Source organism: Spinacia oleracea, chromosome 1 (genome assembly GCF_020520425.1).
Source record: "Spinacia oleracea cultivar Varoflay chromosome 1, BTI_SOV_V1, whole genome shotgun sequence".
In the NCBI taxonomy this organism is placed as follows: Eukaryota; Viridiplantae; Streptophyta; class Magnoliopsida; order Caryophyllales; family Amaranthaceae; genus Spinacia; species Spinacia oleracea.
The window spans coordinates 60,989,383-60,998,895 of NC_079487.1; the positions used below are offsets into that span (position 1 = coordinate 60,989,383).

General features: G+C 33.9%; 1 long non-coding RNA gene across 3 annotated transcripts; it reads left to right on the plus strand.

The window, feature by feature from the left end:
* The first annotated feature begins 274 nt into the window (after positions 1 to 274).
* Positions 275 to 4,520, plus strand: LOC110803815 (uncharacterized). 3 transcript variants are annotated; one of them, XR_002537582.2, is made up of 5 exons: positions 275 to 680; positions 2,119 to 2,454; positions 3,597 to 3,823; positions 3,903 to 4,100; positions 4,179 to 4,520. It is a non-coding gene; the product is annotated as an uncharacterized lncRNA (long non-coding RNA). The 3 variants fall into 3 exon arrangements; XR_002537581.2 differs by adding an exon at positions 1,097 to 1,308 and having other exon boundaries at positions 315 to 680; positions 3,597 to 4,100; XR_002537580.2 differs by having other exon boundaries at positions 322 to 680; positions 3,597 to 4,100.
* The last annotated feature ends 4,993 nt before the right edge of the window (positions 4,521 to 9,513 follow it).

Sequence of the window (9,513 nt, forward strand, 5' to 3'; positions counted from 1 at the left end):
CTTTCAGGAACTTGATGTGACGATGTGTCATGCTTACATACGGGATTAATGGAGAGTTTCATCTAGTTAGGATTAAGTTGGTTTTATTTGAGGATTTGGTTTTCTTAGGGTTTTGATTTTGAATTAATTCAGAAATACACTAGTAGAAAAATCATCATTTGCAACTCTCCTCTTATAACCCACCTAATCTGCGAATGTTGCAAAAAATCGTGGGTCAACGCGGGTCAAAGATTAAATGATTTTGTTGCAACTTTTTCCGGGATATGAACACTGCGAATTTTTGAAACAAAAAATTAAAACAATATTCTTAGCGCACCCAGTCAGCGAACGCTGTGAATAGGTCGTGTATTGCAACTCCCTCCAAACACACGCGCTGCACCTTGCAACTCCCCCATTCTCCCTAGAACTCTCCGTCCATTTCATATCAAACCCTAAGAAGCCTCTCTCTCTCTAAATCTCTATGCAAATTCCCTTAAAAAAATCTCTATGTAAATCTCTCATTCATACTATATTCCTCCAAAACCTTTAATAGATTTACTCATTAAGGATACCTCAAAATCTTTCGATTTTGCATCAAGTATATATTCAACCAGGAGAGAGAGATGAAGAGAGGGAGGAAGAGAGAGAAAGATGCTGAACTTCTTTGAGATCTACATTCAATCTCCGTCGTTGACTTCACGGTAGGGATACAAGTTATCTCTTTTTATTCGAATTTTGTTTGATTTATGATATTTGGGTGATTTGATTATTTGATTATTTTGTATGTGATTTATTGTTCTTCGTTTCATTTGGTACTTAAATAAAACTTTGATTGATTCAGGCTATTTTAGGGTTAGTTTTGTTTTTTTTATAATGTTATTTCAGTCATTTTTTTTAATCTGGGGCCTAATTGATTCGAGATTTTGGTATTCACTCGATTTTGTTTTGGTTTATTTCTGTATATTTGAATCCCTTGCAATTCGGATCTCATTGTTCCCTATGCAATTAACTATTATTTAATTTATCTTGTGTAATTCGGTTGCTTCGTTCTCAAAGTTTTGGTTATTTGGGGGTTCCATAGTTTTCTCTATTTATTTTTTTTGAATTGTGGTTTTAGGAATTGCCTCATCTTTCGGCTGCAAGGCGTGAGATCTTCAGATCGATTTCTTGGATGCTTTGTTCTAGGGGAACGAATTAACTTCCAAATTTTGTTGAGGATTTATTGTCCAAGTTTGAACAATTTTCTTCAATTTGGATTCTCTCTGATTGGAACCTTTTTAATAACAACCCCCTTCCTCAAATGGTTCAGTTTTGAATATATTAATCATGGTTCGATATACATTTTATGAAATTGGTGTGCTAATGAATTGATACTGTTCTGTCCCTGCTCTTGCAATTAATAATCATGTGCTTCATCACTTGGATGCATTTTTCTAATTTCGTGCATCTCAATGCTGGCATATTGATTTGTGTTTGCATATGTTTACCCTGCTCGGGTTGTTTATTGTGATAGCTTTTTTCCTGAATATGTCTTGATTCTCTTGTCTCTGCCGAGGCTTACCTTATTCATAGCGTAGCTGCTTTGCATATTTATTTTCCACTAAGATCGTGTTTGGTATGATATTTTAAAGGGGCTTGAAACAGATACAGTTAAGTGATTCCATTTGACACTGATTCGTTTATATGTTTGGTAACCGTTACTGCTTCTTAGGTGTAATCTATTCCACCCATCTATTACCGCTCTTAACCTAGCGGTAACAGATTGTTTCCTGCTCAATCAGTCTTCATATGTCACTCTCCTCTTCAATCTTTACCAGTCTCTCACTCAAATGTTCTTCATTATCTGATTCTAGTTCTTTGATTTCATGGAAAATAACAGCAAAGTAGCGAAGTAGTTATGAACATAAGAAACTGATTATCTCAATAATAAAATTCCTCTTCTGGAATTTTGGTATTAAGCTTCTTGAATTGGAAATTTGGGATTTGCCGAATGAGTTTATTTACTTCGTTCCTCAGCTCTCAAATTCTTTATTTTGTGACATAATTTCTACTTTCTTGTCTTCCATTAATTTCTGTGACATAATTGGAAATGTTCTTCATTATCTAAGGATTAATGGTTTTTGTCTTGTGGTTTAAAAGGTATGATCTTGGAAGACAGCCAGCTAACACTAAACTGTCAAGCAACAAGACAGTTAGGAGGGTTGGGTCTGTGGTGGTAATGTCATGTGGCGTGCACTGAGGTTGGATACAAACAAATTTTCATGGGGTGGTGAAGCTTTGACCCGCAAGACTCGTCTTTTGGATGTTGTATACAATGCATCCAACTATGACTTGGTTAGGACCCAGACTTAGGTGAAGAGTGTCATTGTTCAAGTTGATGCTGCAACATTTAAGTAGTGGTATCTCCAGCACTAAGATGTTGAGAGTGGATGCAAGAAGAAGGCTGCTGCAGCCGCCGCCAAGAAAGAAACCCAGGTATATCTCTATTCACACTAAAATGTTCACGGTGTCTTATTTTTGTGTATCGACAACTTTTACTTCTAGAGCCTCTGCCTGATTGGACATTGTAGAGAATTTATAGGTGATGTGTTTGGCTCACCTATGTGGTTTTTTAATCTTTGTTTTCCATATTCTTACCACATTAGAGTTGAAATATATTATTTTAGAAAGTGTTGCTGGTCATGTTCATCTCCTTATTGTTGTCCAACTGCTAGACATGTTGTGATAAATCCAACTCATAATATATGGGTTTGAAAATCTAATAATTTTCAATAATTTGTATGATTTTTTGAGCATTTTATTGCAATTTTTGGATGCCCATTTGGGAAAAGTTCTCAGATCTGTTTGATTTTGTATTATTTGAAATGGGTGAAAATACTTTGTGAGTACTTGATTTTTTGGTTGCCTGATGAGACTATAATAATATTGAATAAATTAATACAATAACCACTTGTCTTTCGCTTGTTGTGTTACAAAATAGGAATTTTGAAGCTGTTAATACTAAAAAGTACTAATGAGTAATGAACGTATCATAAGTAATATTATTTAAAAATTGAACTTTCATTTAGCCATATACATTTATAGAAAGACTATACATTTTTTTCGACATCAGTAAACCAAAACTAAAACTAAGGAATTTAGTGTTTTTTTCCACCTCTCATTCTTTCTTTCTTTTGGTTTGTACATTTAGTTGTTGTTATATCTTTAGGAGTTATTGGACATTCTTTCAGCCTCACATCAGTTTCATATTTTGTTATCATAATTGCTTTTATACCCGGTGTTTGTTTACTAATCATCTAAAATAAATGAGTCATTGTTATTTGGCTTATCTCTCAAGGGAGAGTTAGAATAACCATATACAACGAGAATTTTTCTCTGATCGGCTTTCATGTGATTTGATGTTACCACTTTATGAATCACCATTATTAAGAGAAGCCTTTCAGGATGTTCAAAGCTACTGTTTTCTTGAGTCAATGGCTTCTAAGTCGTCAAACATTCAGATTTATTGATGGTCTTTTAGGTCTTTCGCGTCGGTTAGGATTGTGGTATCCAGGATCTTGGATATATATTGATGTCACCAGGTAAAGTAGTTTGACCAATGATGATGTTTGATGCAGGATCTTGAATCTGATACCGTGAGAAATCACCTTACAGTGCTTGCTGAATCTTTGAATAAAGCAAGGTCCACGATATATCCGATCCTCCCCCTAACAAAGCATCAAAAATCGAAGATACTTTGCCTGGTTTAGCTGAGCTTGTGGAGAAGGAACATAAGAAGCTTCTTGCTCGTAAAACAATCATTGAACAGCGCAAAGAGGAACAAGAACGCCAGCTTTTAGAGAAAGTTTGTTCACTCATTGATGTACCTTTAATTCAGGCAGTTGTTCTGTTTTAGAGACTTGACTGCTTTGGTGTCTTAAAAGGAGCGTGAGGAAGAGTCGAAGATATTACAGCTACAGAAAAGTAATGTGGAAGCTGAACAAAAAAGGCTTTCTTCTGAACTTGAGAAGAGGAAAATTCAGCGCATCCAAAAGGAAATAGAAGAACGTGAGATTGAAGAAGCCAAATCCCTACTTCAGGAAAAGTTTTCCAAAAATAAGAAGAAACCACTTATAGAAGGGGTAATTGTTTATTTTCTGAAAATACTTCTCGATGTTTGTTGGTTGGTGTTATAAAGTGTGTTATCTACTTCATTTCAGGATAAGTTGACAAAGCAAGCATTGATGGAGTTGGGTCTCAACGAGCAGCTGAGGGAGAAACAAGAAATGGAGAAAAAACTACAGAAGTTGAGCAAGCAAATGGATTATCTTAAGAGAGCTAAGAGAGAGGAGGCAGCTCCATTAATTGAATCTGCATCTGTACATGTACGGAATCTTTTATGGTGTTCCTTGTTTGGATTCTTAGTTCCTACCTTTTGGTAATAAATTTTGCTAATTTACCAAAATAAAAAATGGATTATTATTGTAATGATTTTTTTTGTAAAATAAATGTACTATTTGCAGCGCGCACTGTTAGGTGAATGCTGCGAATAGTTTCAGAAATGTGGCTTTGAAATCTCTTTTTGCAACGCCTATGTACTGCAAAAGGTTGTGAAAAATAGACTTTTTGCAACGCGTGTGAAACACCGTGCGTTGTAATTAATGGATTTTTGCAGCGTTTTTGTTCGTTGCAAATAAAAGTCAACTATTTGCAACCATCACAATTGCAGCGCTCAAAAACGCTCCAAAAAGCCCCTTTTACGCGCGCTGCAAATGGCATTTTTTCTACTAGTGATACATTATGGTTATTTCAATTATTATGAGTGAGTGAAAGATTGTAGCTTAAAAAGATAGCAATTTAGGATTAACATCCATGCATACAACAGATGACAGTAAAACGAATTGATCCTAAAACATATTGTATCTTCCATAGTGTTGACATAATCAGTAACTCTAAACTTCTTCCTTAAACCACCATGACCACCAATTCAATTTAATCATTAAAATCTACAATTATCACTGATTTAAAATATTCAAATGCGAATCGACATAATTTTTCCTTAGAAACCATCTTGAAAACACACAAACCGAAATCTGATCCCAAGCCCAAAAGATCACAAGACAAATACATGAATTTAAATATGCATCAAGTAAAGCTCAAATCAGCAGCAAAACACAATTTTAAGCATCAATCTAATGCAAAACAACTCAACATTTCATTTAGAAACAAATTTCCTATTTATATACTACTACAAATCGTCACTTGTGCCACGGTAATCATTGTGGCACAAGTAGAAATTTATGTGGCTATGCTATGTAGCCACGGAAATTTCAGTTTGATACTCCCATTCTAATAAGTTGAAGTAATTCAGGGGCATTACCTCAGCGGAGAATCGGTGTTGATGAAATTCGTTGTTGTTCTTGAGCAGCAGCGAATTAAAGCCTTGAAGGTTTCTTTACAGTTTAGCGGCAATTGAAGCCTTGAAGGTTTCTTTACGGTTTTAGGGGAATTAATAGTTCAGAATAGAGATGAATAGTACGACGCGCTTATATCAAATAATTCCCGCTTTTGTGAAAATTAATGTGATTTTTTTTTAGCCACGAAAATAATTGTGTAAAAATTCGTGGCACAAGTGTATGTTTGCCACGAATGTATTTTTTCCATGGAATAAATTTTGTTGTCATTCTTAGTTCATTAGTGAATGTTAATTTTCCCTTGGCAAGATGTATAATTGCCATGAATTTAAAATTCCCGTGGCATAATTCGTGGCACAAGTCCGTGATGATTTGTAGTAGTGTATGCATCGTGAACAAGGCAAACAATCAAATACATATGAATATAAACAACGCAAATCAGAACATATTTCATACATAAACATAATAAATTACATCAAATGACAAAAATAACAAAATCAATTACGATAGAACATTATTTCTTCATCGGTAAGCCAAAAACCTTTTTATTCCCTTAACCTCCATGGCCACCAATTCAATTTAATCCAAAAAAATATGAATTAGCAGCGGCAATCGTCTAATTAGAAACTCATTTGCATTCGAACTACAAAATAAGTTACTGGTTGTCAATTAAAATCCAAATAAGTTAAGGTTTTGCAATACAAACCTAGGAGCAGCGAAAAAGGAAAGGAGGAGCATCGAAAACTTCCAGGGAGCAAAGAATTCAAGGAAGATGAGGGAAGAGAAGAGCACCGGAGGTAGTTGGCCATGAACGTTGCGTCGTCGGTGGGGGAAAGGGGAAGAGCAGTGGCGCGACAAGAGGGAGGGCGAGAAGTTCAGAGGAGCGGAAAAACTAAAATGTCGATGCGTGTTCAAGTGTGTTAAAAATGTGTGTTATAAAAGGTTTTGGGCTACTACCAATTAGACAAGCAACATTTGAATAGTGAAAATGTTATAAAATGTGTGTTATAAAAGGTTATACTTCGTAAAAGGTTTTGGGCTACTCAAGTGCAGCTTGTTTTCTAAATTGAGCGCACTTATGAAAATGTTGTTTTAATTTTAATTTTTTGGTATCCTTAAGTGCTGCCTTTTTATTAAATGAGCCGCACTTGACAGACTTTTCTACTAATGGAAAACTAGTATATGCCCGTGCTAATGCACGGGAAATATTAACATACGAGGTAGTAATATAATTGATTACTTTTTCAAGTTCCCACTTTGTTAATATAGTGAATAGTTGAACTTTTTTTTTTTTGACATAGGATAAACTTACATTAACGAAAGAGTTTACAAATTACAACAAAACTCATTAGTTAGACTTTGGGGGCCAAAGAATGTAGGAAATGATACCGTAAAATCTGAAAATGATGATAAATTGTGGGCCGAATATTTGATGTATGTAAAGCTGTGACGTGTTATAAAACACTGTCTTAGAAGCAAAATTCGCCCCGACTATGGTGCAATCGGAAGTGGCGTTGCCCCCCAAGATTTAACACAGCGTTCCTCCGAAATGTGCACTCAACTAAGGAGGAATTTGGAACTCATAAGAATGCTCAGATTTTTGATGAAGAGAAGAGAAAGAGAGTTTTAATTTTCGGTGGTTTAAACTGATCCCCAAAACTGATTTATATAGGAACAAAATTTCGTAACCGAAAATCAGATTTTAATAATGTAATTAAAACAGAGAATCAGAATTCAAATGGGAGATTTAAAACATTTGTAACTGAAAATCTGAAGTTTAACTTTGCAATTAAAACGGAAACGAGAATCAAGGAACCGTTTTCGTAAATCAGGCGACAATTACGAAGTGGACTTTGTAACTGATATGTCTCATAAATGCTGGACTATCTGTTACAACTCGGCCCAAAAAGGTGGCCCCACCCCACCGCGCACGTGCCACGAACCGGCCGGACGGCAGCGGCGGCGCGCGTGGGAATGCCTCCTTCTAGTCCACTTCAAATATAATAAAGCTTGCTACTTTATTTAAACTAGATAAAACATCATTTTTCCATCATTGTGGGACAACCACATTAACTTTAAATAGTAGGCTTCAAAGTCATCCTTTTGGTTTTCTACCAATGTGGGACAAGCCTTTTTTCACAAAATAGTGGAGTTTAAAACTAACTCTTTGCATTATATCCAACAAAGAAAACCCAAACACATCCAAAGTTGCTAACATGAGTTCTACTAACTAATACATTGCTTGCAAATACAGAATAAACTACGGAGATAGAAGTCGCCTTGTATGTTGGCCTTTGAATAATTGAACATTCATGAGAATAGAAATAACGCAATTTTGTATTTATTTAAACACAATACGAAATAAGTAATACTTAAGTAATAAGACACAATTTATTAAAAAGTTTTCATTAGGTTCAAAATCTCTCATTGAATTGAACCATTGGTAGTGGTAGCATCAACTTCTCCAGAAAATGAAGAACGAATACACGGTTACCATACTTAACATCTATGTTTTCCTTTAGGAAAGAGAACTATTATCTTAGTTGATCTTTCTCTATTTTTTTTTACAAAAAAATCTAAAAAGTTGCGTCAATATTAATTACTCAATTTATTTATTTATTTATTTTAATGTGCAACATATATTACACTCCATTAACACAAAAAAGAACGACAATGAAAACTATCGTTCCTTTCGATTATCAAAACATCAATATATAAAATAATGGAAATAATTTATTACACTCAGTACACACATTATACTAAAACAAACACCAAGAATGACACATGTCATTTTCTGGTGCAAAATATTCCCGCCAAAAACCACTTTCCTAAAAAAAATCTACTTTATTTAATTTTATTTTCTCTCTATTTGTACAAATTGTTTATGTATGGAAAGAAAAATAGGATTATAGAATATGACAGTATTATCGATTTTGGTAATATTTTATTCAAGTCATCATATCAATAATAAAATATATTACTCAGTAACTTAAGATTTTGGTTAAATTAACCTATTAAGCATATCAAATATATATGTTGGTCAAATTATCATATTAAACATAAAAATATATAATATGTAGTATGACGAAAACAGTAGATGATTAAATGAACATGTTCAAGATTTATTAATTACACATTAGCTTTAAAGGATAAAATATTCCAATTCAATATTTTATAAAAAATGAAATGACTTTCGAATATTCGTACGTGCACGGAATATAATGTAATGGGTATATACTACAAAATACATATATTATCGGTAGAAAAAATAAGGTACCCTAATTCAAACAATAGTCTGCTACTAATTCATCCAAAAAAAAAACTAAACCCAACAAAGTCCTACTCAAATGCTGAAAAATATAATTAACAAAAACTAATCCTAAAATCCAACTATAAATCGAATGCGGAAAACATCTTTAGCATCTCTTCTTCTTAGCCTGTGAATATGTGACGAGTCTGCAAAAGCACAAAAGATAACATAGAAGAAATTTATCAAGAATAGTTTACTCCGTACAATTTATTATTTCTTTTTTTTACAATTAGATTAGATTCAAATACAAAAATAAGAATATGAAAAACTATAGAATTTTAAAATAGACTACTTACATCGAGGTTTTGGGAAATGAGATTCTTTGACTCCAACCATTTATCTACAACAATCAACTGGAGAGGAGATAAGAGAGAAGTGAGATAAGAAAGCAGGATGGGATTAGAGAAAAAAGAAGAACTATTTCAATTAAGTACAGAGTGTATTGTTAAATAAAAATCACCAAAACAGGTTAAAAGTTCCGACTCCATTTCCACCAACTTCACACAAAATATGTTCCAAAGAGTCAACCAAGTCAGTAAGTCACACCGCAATTATCAAATCAACGAAGAAAATCAAATTAATTGTCTCAAAATAAAAACAAATATGAAAAGAGAAAGAGATAAAACTGACAAAACAATAGGATCGTCCATAACGAAGCAAAACAATACAACCTCAATCACCGAGTTACCTTGTTTCACGACTCTTGATTCCAAATTATGTTTTAAGTTTTTAACCTTCAATGTTTGGAGAACAATTAGAGAAGGTCCCAGGGAACTAATCAGAAGGAGTGATGGATTGATGGAGGCGGGTAGAGGGGAAATAGGGTATAAT